At 38.0% G+C, this 16,100-nt stretch overlaps 1 long non-coding RNA gene across 1 annotated transcript; it reads left to right on the forward strand.

Annotated features, from left to right (window-relative positions):
* The first annotated feature begins 6,944 nt into the window (after positions 1–6,944).
* LOC129369453 (uncharacterized) lies at positions 6,945–9,568 on the forward strand. Its single transcript, XR_008606945.1, has 4 exons — positions 6,945–7,145; positions 8,110–8,193; positions 8,769–8,859; positions 9,022–9,568. It is a non-coding gene; the product is annotated as an uncharacterized LOC129369453 (long non-coding RNA).
* The last annotated feature ends 6,532 nt before the right edge of the window (positions 9,569–16,100 follow it).

Here is a 16,100-nt window from a genome sequence, read left to right on the forward strand (position 1 = left end):
CTGTCTTTGGGCTCTTCTATGGTAGTCATGTGTGAACTCTCATTGGCACAGCCACAAGGTTCCTTCATCTGCCATTTAAAGTTGCACACCAATATTTTGATTAAAAATTGCCACAAAGCAGAGAAAAGAAACAAAAATGTAAAAATAAATCTGGGATTGGCCAAATGGTAGCAGATCACTTCCTGAAGCTCAAATAACTATTGCAATTCACAATTCCCCAGTACAAATACAGCAGTATACTGCCAATTAACTTTTAAGAGTTTTGGTTCACTGCTGTCTTGCCCATCAGTAATACATGCCATATATTTCAATAGGGAATAGAACATTATCTCCGACAGCATTACCAACTATGCCGGTGTGTTGTTTGGTCCTGTGGCGAAATCCCCTTAAACATTCTCCTTCAAAGATGTATTGTAGAATAATGATATGATGTGCTCTCTGGTACATGCTGTAAAGGGAACATGCTGCAGACAAATCAGTGGAGCAGCTCCAAGTATTGAGCACAGTGAGGGGACACAACCAAATAACACAATGCTTCATTTGCTTCTCACATGGAAAATAAAAAACACATTTTCACAAAGTATACCATTTTCACTTAGAGGGATGCTGAATGTTCAACTGCCCTTAAGGGAGTTTTATATGACAGCTTGTATTGAGGCTGTACTGGTTAGTGATAACTGGAGTACACAGAGCTGTCAGACATAATATTATGTGACAGTAATTGGAAAAATGATCTGACACAACGAGGATGGCGGGATGGGTGTAAAGTTTGACACCATTTCCATTTTAGGGTGTTAGAGGAAACATTGGCTGTTTTTCTTGTCAAACCAAAAGCAAATATTTGGAGCATTATCTGTGTTTAATTTTTTTTCCATCTTTTTCAAAATATATCACTCAATAACTTGTTTCTCTTGTGAATATTGTTATATTTGTGTTTTTTGATCTTCTTTTGTCTGCTTTGATTGAAAAGCAGGCTGTCCGGTCTCCATTTACTTCTGTCTAGTGGCAGCCATCTTTCATGTACCGCCCAGAAAATACCATGTTTACAGATGAAAAACACTCCACAATCAGGGCACGTTATTTTAGTCATTACTGCAGAGGGGTTGGGAAAGAAGGAGAGACATTCAAAGAAATAGACACATGAAGATTAAATAGATTGTGAGGTAGGAAAACAATTAAAATCATGAATCTGGTTAAGATTAGTTTCAGAAAATGGAAAGCAAAGGGAGCTGTTGTTCTCTGCTCCCTGCCAAATATTTTGAACCAATGATAGAAGGACTGCATGGTTCTCAAATTAAAGGAAAGTGTACTTTTCTTCATTTACCAGCAACCTTTAATTAGAGTCTATCAGTCTAAATTAATGAGCTCCTTAAAATGCCATCAGTCTCCCTCTTCGTTGTTTCCTGCTCTTTCACTCTTTGTTTTCCCCTTTCATTTGTCAGTAATGATGAATTTGGCAGCATTTATGACTGGTTACATTGGAACCTGTTTCATGAGTCATTTGTGACCAACAGAATCACAAGTTTCTAAATGTGTCCGGATTATTCATGAAGATTTAATAAAGAAAGCATGTGATATGATGCATGGAGTATAAGATATGCCAAAGTCATTGTGGTTGAACCGCCTTTGTAATAAGTTAGGTCTCCAGATTTATTTTATTTCAGTCTTGTCAGTTTTGTTGACTACTCCCAAGTCACACTTTCCTATCAATCTTACAGTTGTTTACCCAACACAGCCTCCATTAAATCACAAAGCACGAATGGCCATATCTTAAAGACAGGAACTTGGGATGAGTACAGTAATGGTAATTCCCTTGACCTGAGCTATTTTTTTTTAATAAAGTATAATGTAACTTACTTGCCTATGTGTCAATGTTTAATTATACAGCTTAGCGCTTGACCTGTACAATCAAGATATTACCTAAGGGTCTACTCAAAGTTATTTATGCCAATGTGAATGCATATCAAACTTAATTTATTGACAATGATAGTGTGTCAAAAACATATTCTTGAATATTTCCGCTTCACCACCTATAGAAAAATGATGTTAATGGAAAAAAGCTGCATTGATAGGACAAGTGCACGTAGGAAGTGACTTCGATTTTTTTCATGACCATCCACAAGAAAAATATGTTGTTTTCTTTTTTGTTTTTTTGCTTGCTTGCCTCTGTTTTGTTGGAAATATGCCATAACATTGTGTTGCCGAGTTTTGTGGGAACACAAAAGCATTGTGTGAATGTACACAAACCCATCAGTATCTGTCACATCTCCTGACGTTGATGCTGCACTCCTCCGTTTCCTATGTCAAGTTCAGTTGTAACTCAGAGATCCACCAAAATATGTTTTTTTTTTCTTCAGAGGAAAAGAAACACAAAACATTTAAAGAGTTGCATAGTGGTAAGATAAAACCTTTACAAAGCTGTCTGATAACGATGGGGTCATTGCCGTCTCTCAGGCTGCTAAGGGTTACAATCCCTTTCTACTTCTTATAAGGTACACTGTAAAAAAGGAACCTCAGGGGTGATCACATTAACAAAAGAATATCATGTACTGTTAACTAAATAATTGCATGTTTGAGCCAAAACCATGATACAATCATGTTGCATAAACAAGATATTCCACAACTTCAACGTTTATAAAATTGAATCATGTTGAGCGAACATGATTCATTATAGTCAGACCGATCCTATGCTGAAGACCACGAGTGAGATCACGCGATATCACGCAAGTTCACGCAAGATTACGGGAAATCACGGGATATCACGCGAGAATACGCGAGACAATCGGTTTTTTCTCGCAAATGGAATAAAATGTATTCAAGGTGAGATAACGTGATTCAATTACGTCAGCTAGATCTTCCGCCAAAAAAAAAAGAACGTCGGGGCGTATTACATTAACAAAAAAATATCATGTACCTTTCACACAATAATGTTGGGTTTGAAGCGAAAACGTGATAAAATCATGTTGGATAAACAAGATATTCCACGACTTCACATTTATAAAATTGAATCATGTTGAGCTAACATGATTCATTATAGTTAGACTGATATTGTGCTGACGACAACGAGTGAGATCACGGGATATCACGCGAGAACACGCGAGACAATCGGTTTTTCTCTCAACTGAACTAACGTGATTGAATGACGTTATCTCAACTTGAATACATCTAATTCCTTGAGGGTCCTGCGCAGTATCTTGGCTGTGCCAAGATATATATATATATATATATATATATATATATATATATATATATATATATATATATATATATATATATATATATATATATATATAGTGATATATATATCACTGCTCTCCATGACTGGATAGCTCAAGCTGACTGGATAGCTCAATACATAAGGCATCAGTATATCACCCGAGAGGGCAGGGTTCGAATCCAGTCTGGGTCCTTAGGCAAGACCCTTCAAGCTACTGCCTACCTCATACCATGAGAGATACTAAGTTGCATAACATGCCGGCTCAGACGTCGCCCGGCCAAACAAGGTCTGCGTCAGGTGTTGGGGAACCAGAGCACCTTGATGACAAATGGGCTACTGGAACAAGACGGAAATGGGCGAGAGATGAAAATGTGGATCTGTTGGAATGCTACTACTCAAGTAACCCTAGTGAGAGAGGTTACATGCAAAGACTGGGGAAGGAATGGTTACTTCGACATCCCCAGTCAACACTAAGCGCTAAACAACTAGTAGCTCAGTGTTCCAACATCCGCAAACGGCAACTGCTATCACAACTTGAGATTGACGAGATACAACACAAATGCTACGGCAAAAGGGAGGAACCCGGATGTCAGGACTGTGGGGACTTAACTACAAGTCCCCACCCAGTGAGGGGATACACGGCCCCAATGAGCGAAACAGAGCTGAACGAGACAGCTGCTGACCTGAGAGAGAGAATCATGACCCGAATGACAACCAGGCCTCCCCGGCGCCAATTACAACGGCTGAGTGAAGTACCATCTGAAAGTCTCATTGAGAATGTGAATGCAGCATTGAGAACGATCCCTACCAACACCATAACAGAAACCAATGAGCTGATCTACAACTCAGCATCAGTGATCCTTGAGATACTTGGCTATAAGAGCAACCATGAGACCCAATACCCACCATGGAAAAGACGGTTAGAGGCTAAAATCAAGGTAACAAGGAGGGAAGTGAGCCAACTGTCAGAGCTCCACAAGGGTGCAATGAAAAGACCAGTACCCAGAAAGTACAGCCAGATGCCCATACCTGAAGCACTCGAGACTGCCAAACAGAGGCTCCAAGCCTTGTCCAGCCGCCTAAAGAGATACACAAGGGAGAATGAATCCAGAAGGATTAACCGGCTCTTCTCCACTCAACCAGCTAAGGTGTACTCTCAATGGCAGGGTAACAATAACAACAGAGCAGACCCACCAAGGCTGGAGACTGAACAATACTGGAAAGGCATATGGGAAAGGGAGGCGTCCCACAACAGCAATGCACAGTGGCTGATCTCTCTACGAGAGGACCACAGCAACCTCCCTGAGCAAGCCCCGGTAACCATCACTGTGACAGATGTCCAAGAAAGAGTCTCAGGTATGAAAAACTGGACAGCACCAGGGCCTGACATGATCCATGCCTACTGGCTAAAGAAACTCACTGCTCTCCATGAGCGAATGGCAGCCCAAATGAACCAGCTGCTACAAAGTGGGACTCACCCTGAATGGTTAACTGAAGGGCGGACAATCCTAATCCAGAAGGATCCATCAAAGGGTCCAGTCCCACCCAACTACCGACCAATAACCTGCCTCTCCACAACCTGGAAGCTCATGTCAGGCATCATAGCGGCCAAGATAAGCAAACACATGGATAAACACATGAGCACGGCACAGAAGGGTATCGGTGTAAATAGCAGAGGAGCCAAACACCAACTCCTCGTAGACCGCACAGTTGCCCGAGACTGCAAAACCCGACACACCAACCTGGCTTGGATTGATTACAAGAAAGCCTATGACTCAATGCCGCATACTTGGATCATTGAATGCTTAGAGATGTATAACATCAACAGGACTCTGAGAGCCTTCATTGCAAACTCGATGAGGTGGAAAACCACCCTTGAAGCCAACTGCAAACCACTTGCACAAGTGTCCATCAAATGTGGCATATACCAAGGAGATGCTCTGTCCCCGCTACTGTTCTGCATAGGCCTGAACCCCCTCAGCCAAGTTATCAACAAGACTGGCTACGGATACAGACTCAAAAATGGGGCCAATATCAGTCACCTACTCTACATGGATGACATCAAGCTGTACGCCAAGTGTGAGCGAGACATCGACTCACTGATCCACACCACCAGGATCTACAGCACTGACATTGGGATGTCATTTCGGACTAGAGAAATGTGGTCGGCTGGTCACAAAGAGGGGGAAGGTCATCCACACAGAAGGGGTCTCACTCCCAGAAGGAACAATAGCAGACATAGAGGACAGTTACAAGTACCTAGGTATACCACAAGCAAATGGCAACCTCGATGAGGTCACAAGGAAAGGAGCCACAGCTAAATACCTCCAACGAATAAGGCAAGTCCTGAGAAGCCAGCTCAGTGGCAAGAACAAAATCCGTGCGATAAACAGCTATGCCCTGCCAGTAATCAGATACCCTGCTGGAATAATTAGCTGGCCAAAGGAGGAGATAAAAGCCACAGATATTAAGACCAGAAAACTACTAACAATGCATGGAGGGTTCCATCCCAAATCCAGCACCCTGAGACTGTACACGAGCCGCAAGGAAGGAGGCAGAGGACTAGTGAGTGTGAGAACCACTGTCCAGGACGAAACAACTAAGATCCATAAATACATCAGGGACAAAGCCTCAACAGACAATGTGCTCAGTGAATGTCTCAGACAACAGGGAACGGAGGTTGAGGTGCCAGAGATACCATCATGGGAGGACAAGCCCCTACATGGGATGTACCACCAGCAAAATAACCCAAGTGGCTGATATCAGTAAATCCTACCAATGGCTGGAAAAAGCTGGACTCAAGGACAGCACAGAGGCCCTCATCCTGGCAGCCCAGGAACAGGCCCTAAACACCAGAGCAATAGAGGCCCAGATCTACCACACCAGACAAGACCCAAGGTGTAGGTTGTGCAAGGAGGCCCCTGAGACAGTCCAGCACATCACAGCAGGGGGCAAGATACTGGCAGGGAAAGCGTACATGGAGCGACATAACCAAGTGGCAGGCATAGTGTACAGAAACATCTGTGCAGAATATGGACTGGAAACCCCAAGATCAAAGTGGGAAACACCCCCAAAGGTGGTGGAGAACGCCAGAGCTAAGATCCTGTGGGACTTCCAGATCCAGACAGACAAAATGGTAATGGCGAACCAACCAGACATTGTCGTAGTGGATAAACATCAGAGGAAAGCCGTTGTGGTAGATGTAGCAATACCAAGTGATTGCAACATCAGGAAAAAGGAGCACGAGAAACTAGAGAAATACCAGGGCCTCAGGGAGGAACTGGAGAGGGCCTGGAAGGTGAAGACCACAGTGGTGCCTGTGGTCATCGGTGCCCTCGGGGCAGTAACCCCCAAACTGGAGCAGTGGCTACAACAGATCCCAGGAACAACATCAGACATCTCAGTCCAGAAATGTGCAGTCCTTGGCACAGCCAAGATACTGCGCAGAACCCTCAAGCTCCCAGGCCTCTGTAGAGGACCCGAGCTCAGAGGATAAGAACCACCCGCGGTGGGTGAGAAGGGAATTTTATATATATATATATATATATATATATATATATATATATATATATATATATATATATATTTTTTATTAGATTAACTTTGACAAATATTGATATTGAATAAAATAAAAAAACATATATATATATATATATATATATATATATATATATATATATTTTTTTTTTTTTGTTTTGTTTTTTTTATTTTATTCAATATCAATATTTGTCAAAGTTAATCTAATAAAAAAAAACACAGTGACGTCAGTTCCAAAGCGCTATTGTGTCAGACTCATCTCCCGCTGAAGAGGATCCAGCGACATCAAGAGATTACGGAAAATCACGCGAGATAACTGGCTCGCACCTTGTTGGGTTTTTTCAAGGGCAGAGGGGAGATTCCTGGCGTGCATCTACTTAATTTGAAGAAGGTAAGAGTCAAACTATTTTCATCTAAATCCATATAAAAATATGTAACTTAAAATTTCTCTACCATTTGCACCATTTTCTACTTGTTCCATACTTGTGTCACATTATTTCATGTTCTGTAGATTAAGTCGGTTAGGTTAAGGCAGATAGCTTTTTGTTTACATTTATCGCCGCACCATGTTAGGTACATTCTGTGCGAAAAAACTCTGCAGAGCCATATGTAGTGTAAGGGTCACAAAGCTGCTGCCAGAGACACAAATGGACCCCGGAAATGTCACAGTTTTGCTCCTCCTGAGCTCCCTGGAGGTTTAGTGGATTTTTAACACACGGATCTAACATCAGTCTATTTTCAACTATTTTAATTCTATTTCAGTAATGTCACTATGGAGGTAAATGTAGATACACACACACACTTTGGTACCTTTCTATCATCATCGAGATTCTTAATTAATTATGGTAATAAAAAGTCCTACATTTCAGTCGGTGAAACCTGCAGAAAGCATTGCTTTCTGAGCTTTGTTAAATGTTCCTAAAATACCTGTTAGTTATGGATTTCTAGTATATTTTGTCAGGCTAAAACTCTCAATGGATTATCCATTATTACAGACTTGAGCTTTCTATTTTTTTTCTTTAAAATACATATTCCTCTGCTGTAAAGATGTTGGGGTTTTTTGGACTCTTCTTTGTTGTCCCCAAATAATTGTAGCTCAGAAACAATATTGAAGTTCATTGGTTTAATTTTGAAATGTTGATGTTTTTTGTGTTGATTGTTGTGCTCATTTTGACCTTTGTTACTATTACTTTCTACCATGTTCAATTCACCATTGTTCTGCACATATGTGCTTGCATACAAGTGTCCAGTGGTTATATTCATGAGGCATTCAAGGGACTTGTACTAAAAGATACAACTCAGTTCAGTATGAATTGCATATTTTAATGGCTGAAAATATATCTGATCTCTTTCAGAACATCACCTGTCTGTAATCCACCTGCGTAAGTACTGGTCAAGGGGCTCATCGGCTATCAAGTTATAGATTTCAGTGGCTAATAGTAAGTTTTGCCAGATCTAAAGTGACTGAATGTAGTGTTAGAGAGCTTATAAAGCTAGGGTTCAGCTAAACATTTATTTGGCCAGTCTGTTTTATTTGTCTTTATTTGCGTGGGGATGTGGAAATGTAAGGAGTATAGTCTCTCTCTGTCTCGTAGATATGACCTGTTAAAACATTTTACACTTAAACACCGGCATATGCGACGTTATCCATGCCCACACATAGACTGTCCATGTACTTGTAAGACATGGAATGCTTTGCATATTCATTTAAGTAGAAGGATATAGACTGTGTTGACCATTCTGTACTTTTCACATATTTCTTTGGTGATATATTCATGTCTTTATTTAAACCTCTAACAGCTTCAGTTAGATGTTTAAATGAGATGTTAAACTCCATTTTAGTCATGGCATGATGAAGGGATACTAGCAATTTTAAATATCTTTCAAACAGACTGCAAGTCACTGATCACTTTGTTGTGACTTCCTTTGAATGCAGCTATGTTTTGAAGTGTGTGAACCTATACTGCTGGAGTTTTGAGATTGTTCTCATTGTTTTTTTGATCTGCATATTTAGGAAGACACTGCTGAGGTCAGACGAGAGTGCATCCTCAAAGGTCTGTGTGTACCTAAATGAAGATCCAGAGAAGCTGGTGAGGGAGTACATGGTATGTTAATTCTCTTTGTGTTTACAATAGAACTCCTAAGAGTTGTTAAAATACTTTCACCAACTAAGGTCCATGAGTGACTCAATCAATGTCAGTCTTAATTTATTTATTTAATTACATGTGAATTGTCTCTCCCCCAATACCCTTCCCTAACTCCCTTAGGACGTTGATGAATGCGCAGAAATGGCCAAAGCCGAGGCTGTCCTCGGAATCGTCATTTGAGCAGAGGGTGCAGAGGCTGCCGATGCACATCTGGATGTTGGGATTGTCCTGGAGGAGGTGGAAGTTATGAACAGCTTGGGCAGTGTATCTTCTGCAATAGTGATGCTGCTGGGACTAATCTACGCACTAAACTTGAGCTACCCTCAAGTTTAGTGCGTTCAGCACTCAACTTGCTCAGTAACTCAAGCATACCTTTGAAGTAATACAGAAAATAATAATGAAATTGGATGGAAAGAACTTATCAAAGAAAGCACAAGTTCTCAATATGAACTCGCTGCTAAGTTGAGCAAAGTTTCATATGGAAAATGAGTGTTTAAAGTCTGCAGTAGAAAAGATTTATATTGTTACAGTTCTCTAAGTTGAGCAACTATACTGACATGTTTTATGTTGTAAAGAATTGGCTGGGAAATGAAACTGTAACCTTTTTGTAGTTGTTTTTTTATTTCAATGTCCAACTCAGCTGTGTTTTGTGCTGTGTAAAAAACGATGTATAACAATTCTGAAAATACAATTGTGTTGTACCTTTTCTAATTGTTGAGTGTTCTTCCTACACTTTCACCTAGTGCTATCTTAAAATGCTTGATTAACGCTTGAAAATATGTCTTTGAATTAACGTCATGAAATAATGGAAAGGATTTCCACACGATTAACTAGCTGTCTTTTAGCATGAAGCATTTGTTGAGCTAACTTGCTTTTCGTGAGTTGGACCTACTGAATCAGGTAGTGTGAAGGTACCACTGTAAAATAAGGTGGTTTCAACTAGATTTACATTCATCTTAATGAAGTTACATCAATGATTTGGTCCTAAACATTGCAGATTAGTTGGGCGGGCTGTATTGCATTACACTGGGTCACGCTATAGTAACTGAGTTAAAGGAACCTTTAAAACATATGTTGAGCCAACACATTTCATTTGAATTTGAATAACCTTAATGAATGGAGTTGAGCCAACTCATTTGATTTACAATCATCCATTGCCTTACCATAATTCTGGTTAAGCCAACATATTTGGTTTAAATTAGAACAACCTTAATGAATTATGTTTTGCCAACTCATTTTATTTATATAAAAATAACCACAATATATTACGTTGAGCCAACATGTTTGATTTAGAATCACCCATTGAATCACCATTGTAACAAGTGGAGCCAACACATTTGCTTTACATTGGAATAATCTTAATAAATTAGGTTGACCTAACACATTTGCTTTAAATAGGAGTAACACAAGTACATGGTGCTGAAATAAAGCAAAGTAATCAGGTGGAAATCCTTTCCATAATTTTTTTATGTTCATCCAATGACTTATTTTTTCAGTGTATGTGTTCAGGTGCTTTTTGACAAAAGTTTAAACACACTTATTTGCTTAGTACTCTTTGCTTATGTTAGAGTTTAGAGCAAAAAATAGGCTTTGTTAATCAGTGCAATCCAAACAAAATCAGCCATATACTGTAGATTCTTTTAAAATGTGTTCTTGACTCTGTTCACATGGTGTCTGCCTGGACGTGTGAGTGTGAGAAACATTGAAAAGGAAATGACTGAAAGTGAAGAGAAAAAAATACATTTCTGAGGGAGGGGAAAATAGACTGCCTCTTGGCACAGAGTAGCCACAATCAACCACCAATGGAGAGAACCTACCAGCAAAATAAAACTGGAAGAAAAACTTTCACTGGGCCTCAGACTCCACTTTCTGAAAAGATGCAAATGATTCAGAATCTGTTTAGAAATGTCTTCTGAGATGTTGCTAAGTAGCCTGAAAACGCACCTGAAAACCACTTTATCAGAACAAACTTCTTTTAAATCCGTATTAGTCAATGAAATCCCAGCTGTTCATGAGCAAGCTGAAAATATCTTATTCTCTTGTACAAACCCACTGAATAAATTAGTTGTAGAAAACATTTGTTATTAAATTATTTCTTCAAACACTAAACTATGATTTTCATTCATGTTCTAAATTGGATTAAAATCTCACAGTTTGTGGGTACAAAGTTTGTTTTGTTTATGCACACTAGACTCCACAATATAACAGCGGTAACAATATTTGAGATTATTTAGATAAGACTGCTGTAAGGTTACTTTATCAACATTTTAGGTTTTGGCCAAACAAATCAATGTCATTTTGAATAGAAAATGATTATGCCGATATTACTCACTGTTAACTTATTTACATGATGCCTTGCAGAATGTGCTTTATGTGCTAAAAAAAAAAAAACTCAAAGTACTCTGACAAAGTATTGCAGATTGACTTTTTTCAACAAGCATTGCATTTGTCTAATTTTGTCAGTGGCTAAACCAGTAAAAGAGAATTTGATTCACTTCCAAAGTGAATGTTTGGCTAAAAATAGAATAAATAGTCCTTTCATAAAAATCTGACATTTGTATTTTCCACTTTGTGAAGCACTGACTTTTTCAACTCTCCATCAGAATATTTGTCATGTACATGCAATAAAGCAGACTTCGCATGAGATGAATGGCGAGATCATCATTTAGATCGAGAGAAAGCTGACATGTTTGTGTGACCAAGCAGATAGCCCAGCCCCAAGCACCGATGCATTGCATCGAGAACAGAGAGAGGAGCAAAATGAAATCTTACCCTTTCAGAAGAGATTAGGTTTAGTTGCAGAAAATAACTCAGAAGATCATGGGCAGATACAGAAGCTGTACCAGCAGGTATGGTTGAGAGCACACTGAAAGAGAGGGTGTGTTAAATAATAAAGAAACAAGACATTTCCTCCACCACTCCTCTTTAGGGCAAAAATGCCATTAACAGAGCTCAGAATTTAGCAGGCTCATGTAATCCAAATCATAGTTATTATCAAATTTTTATTACCATTTTTGGCCTGAAACAATGTCAGTGACTCACTTTTGCTTTTTGTTTTTCTGATGCAATTCAATGTTGTTAAAATGAGAAAACAGTCAAATTAACTTTTTATCCAAAGGGAACTCCTTGTAGAAGAATGCAAAATATATTAAAATGGCTACATGGTTTTTTCTTTTTATAGGAGATCATAGATCAAACATTTATTTATTTTGATTTGTTTTTGTCTTTAGCACAAGAAACAATGAAGTGTCTACATTTACTTATATGATCATTTTTATGTGATGGTAGACATCAAACAAAAGCCTGCCAGCTGTCACTCAAAATAAATGGCATTCAGTTTGATAACGTTTGCCACCTATTGAGCAGAGCATTAAAATTATATGAAAACATCATTGCATATTGACAATAAAACTGACATTTCAATGTCAAAACTTTAAAAACTAATAATCTAACTTAGCAGTATTGCTGAGAACTAATCTGATCTAACGCAATGAATATGTTCTAAAAAGCCTCAAATGTTTTGCCTATATTAAAGGTTTTTTGTTTTGTTATTTCTCTTGTTCTGACATTAGAACTATATACTGCATTAACAGTGAGTAAATTAGTTTGATTCCACATTCACATCTTCTCAACTGGGATTTAGTTTTCATTGTTATCAGATGTTTCCCAAACATTTTCTAGTTCGGCAACAAATTAAGCATTTTCACTGCAGCCAGAAAACTGAGATTACCATGAATCCTGCCAACATGTTTCACCACTTCTTTAAATTTTTTATAACTATTTAAACTAATGCTCAGCATGTGTGGTAAGAAAGCTGTCTTGTTGCTCTTATGAACTAGTATTTATCCCAAAGCAACTGCATGTTAAGATTGTCTTTAGTCTGTAAAATGATGTTTCAACCCTCCATATTTTTTATTGTCAGATTTCTAACAACTTTCTACAAAACTTAGTTCGTGTCCACTTAAGGTCACTTCTTCTCCTCCCACATAAAAATTCACAGAACTCAGTTCTGACAAAGATTTTGTTTTTATATACTCCTCCAACCACCAGTTATCTTGAACTTAATGTATTTTTATTGGATATTTGTCTTCAGTCCTACAGATAAGTCTTAATTAAACAATATATTTTGTCTAAACATTTTGAAAAACATTGTATTCTTATAAAATGATGCACCAGACATTATTTTTATTTGTATACCCAAGCATCTCCATCAAACACTCTTTTTGAGAATCATTGACAATAATAAAAAGTAGAAGTGAAGGTGCATGCACTTTCCACTGGCCTTACAATACTGCTGCAATTTAAATATTAAATATTTTAGACATAAGATTCTACATAATTAGGACTCAAATTCATGCAATTAACAGTTTAATAGTAACATTAATAAAGATGTTCTTGGCCATAGAGAATCTGTATTTGTGCAAAAAAGGGATATCGGGTGTCAGTCATCTTAATTTGTTGAAAGAATGTATTGACTCCCCAGAAAAATAAGTGAAACAGGTGAGCATAGTGGAGATATGAGATGCAATTTATCCATAAAATAACAAGAAGTAAATTGCTTATTGAAAAAAATACATGGTCAATGGGATTGTGAACGATAGTATTAAAAAACCACTAACTGTCTACCCCTGCAGCTTTAAAAAATATGTTTTAGTAGATGGTGAAAATGACCTTAGTCTGGACCAGCAACAAGCTGCAGCATCTTTATTGACAGTTTAAGTGGGATGCAATGACAAGAACACTAAATAAAGTTGTAAAGAAGAGCTTAAGGATGTAATATTATAAAGATTTAGATACAAACTACATTTTAACACTTGAAAACAGATAACGTATGTTATTTATTTGTTGAAGAGGGTTTCTAAGAAGTAAGAAAGCAGATTTTTAGTTGGCTTTCCAGAATATGGGGAATTTAGACTTCTACAACTGTAGATTCTTTATAGAAGAGGTATCAAACACTGCTATCAATAATCTAAGGATCCTGCTTTTATTCTATTCTTTGTGAGATGATATATTTTTACTTTATTTGAGACAAATGACTTTGATTGTAACTTTTTGAAGTGAAATAATTATTTGCTCAAGATCAAGCTGAGAACAAAGAATAAGGGGAAAAAAATACAGTTTTCACAAGGCTGATAGTTAGCTACTAGTTCCTAGTCCAGAAAAAACAAGAACTGAATAAAGTAAAATTAAGTGCATAAAACTTTGTGAGATTTATTTTATTAACAAGACTTGGGTTTCATTTATGTATTTTTAATCAATTGTAATCAGCTTCCTTGTATCAGTCCTTTGAAGTTATAGCTAAACATTTGTTGGAGTATGTTTCTGTGTGCTTTGGCAATATTTTGTCTCCATTCTTCTGATCAAAACAATTCAAGTTCTGTCAGATTGAATGTACATATTCCATTTTAATACAGACTTTCATATCCAACCAGAGTGCATTTCCTCTAGAGTTAGCTTGGGCCTCTTGGCTGCTTCTCTCAGTAATGCTCTCGTTTTCTATCCTTTCAGTTCAGGTGAACAGTCATGTCTTTATAGGTTTGAACTTACACAAAGCTGTTTTTATTTTAAAATAATGGATCAAGAAGTGCTTCATTCGATGTTCCAAGTTTTGTTACATTATTCTGTAGCCTAATGGTCCATTTAATTACTACACACAATTCTTCTTGAACTGTCCCATGTGTTTTTTCACATGTTTGGAGGCTTTTTATGACTTGTGTACTCTGCTAAAACTCTGAGACCATTGCACAAGACCTGGATTTATACTGGGATTGAAGTACAAAAGGTGGACTCACTTATTAATTAGGTGACTTCTAAGACTGGTTGATTGCACTTAATTTCATTCATGAGCATCAAAGTGAATGGAGCTTCATACATAACCACATAAGACATTTCCAAAATCAGGATATGTGAAACAAAATACTCTGAATGCTATGAATCCTTCGTGAACTCTACTGTATGTTAGCAGTGCCTGGTTTTATTTTAAGCCAAAGCTCAACTTATCAAATAAAACTGTTAGTTGGCATTTCCAGAAGCCTTCTGTTTGATTTGATCAAAATGTCAGGAGGTGTGAAGGGTTATAATCAGTTTTGGTGGTGAAAAGTAAGTGTGATGAAAATATGTGAGGACGACTGTTTCTGTTTTTTGTCAAGTATTACGTCTGGATGTGTGCATGTGTGTGTGTGTGTGTGTGTGTGTGTGTGTGTGTGTGCGCGTGTGTGTGTGGACTTGTATTTGATTTAATGTGAGGAACATTTTTCCAACAATACTAGGTTGTGAGAACAGTCTACACCTCATCCAAACCCTGGCTCCCATAACAAGAGGTGTTGCTTTGGAGTTATGGATTATGTTGGTTTAGGACTAAGGTGTGAATTGAATTGAGATTTAGACATGTACTGGCAATGGCTTGGCTTAAGGTTCAGGTTAAGGTTCAGGGGAAAAAAAAAAGGAAGTCAATGCAAAGACCCTGTGAAGATAGAAAGACAAGTGTGTGTGTGAAGGCATGCTTGTGCGTGTGTGTAAAATAGGTGTCCTGATGCCGAGTTAAAGATCTGGTCAGCTAATTGATGCTGTGACAGGGAACATGTCGGAGTACAGTGTCCTCTGTGGTAGACAGCTAATTAGATCACACTGAAGGGCTTTTTTTCTTTCTCTTTCTTCTCCTCTTTCTTTTCCTCCTCGCTCTCTCTTTCTCATTTTCTCTCATGGTTACTTTTCCAGCTTAAAAGTAACACCAGCCATGAAACTCATAAGACAGCAATATAATTATGAATATATTTGCATTTTGATTTTAATTAGAACTTTTGTAATTGCAGTAGCTAACCTGTTTTGTAGCGACAATTTTAAAAAATAAAATAAATTTGAACAGCCATGAAAGTGGAAGAGAATGAACAGCCATGCCTGAAAAACAAATGAAACTGAGCCACTTGAGTTTTAATTATAAAAGGCATCAGCATGTGTTGTCATTTAAAATAAAGGCTGTTGAGAGATTGTCATGATAATAAGACGGTTCTGCATTCATGCTCCGATCCTCTTGTCTTGAAATTATTTGGACCAGACAGTTCTAAAAGATGTGTCTTATAGGCAGTATACTTATTGTTGTGTGGGCAAGTGCACTTTTTGAAAAATGCACTGGTCATTGTCTGCTGCTCCAGTGTTACTTAAGATCACTGAAACATTTGAAACTCTGGACATATTCAAGG

Source organism: Poeciliopsis prolifica, unplaced genomic scaffold (genome assembly GCF_027474105.1).
Source record: "Poeciliopsis prolifica strain line A6 unplaced genomic scaffold, Auburn_PproV2 SCAFFOLD021, whole genome shotgun sequence".
NCBI classification, from domain to species: domain Eukaryota; kingdom Metazoa; phylum Chordata; class Actinopteri; order Cyprinodontiformes; family Poeciliidae; genus Poeciliopsis; species Poeciliopsis prolifica.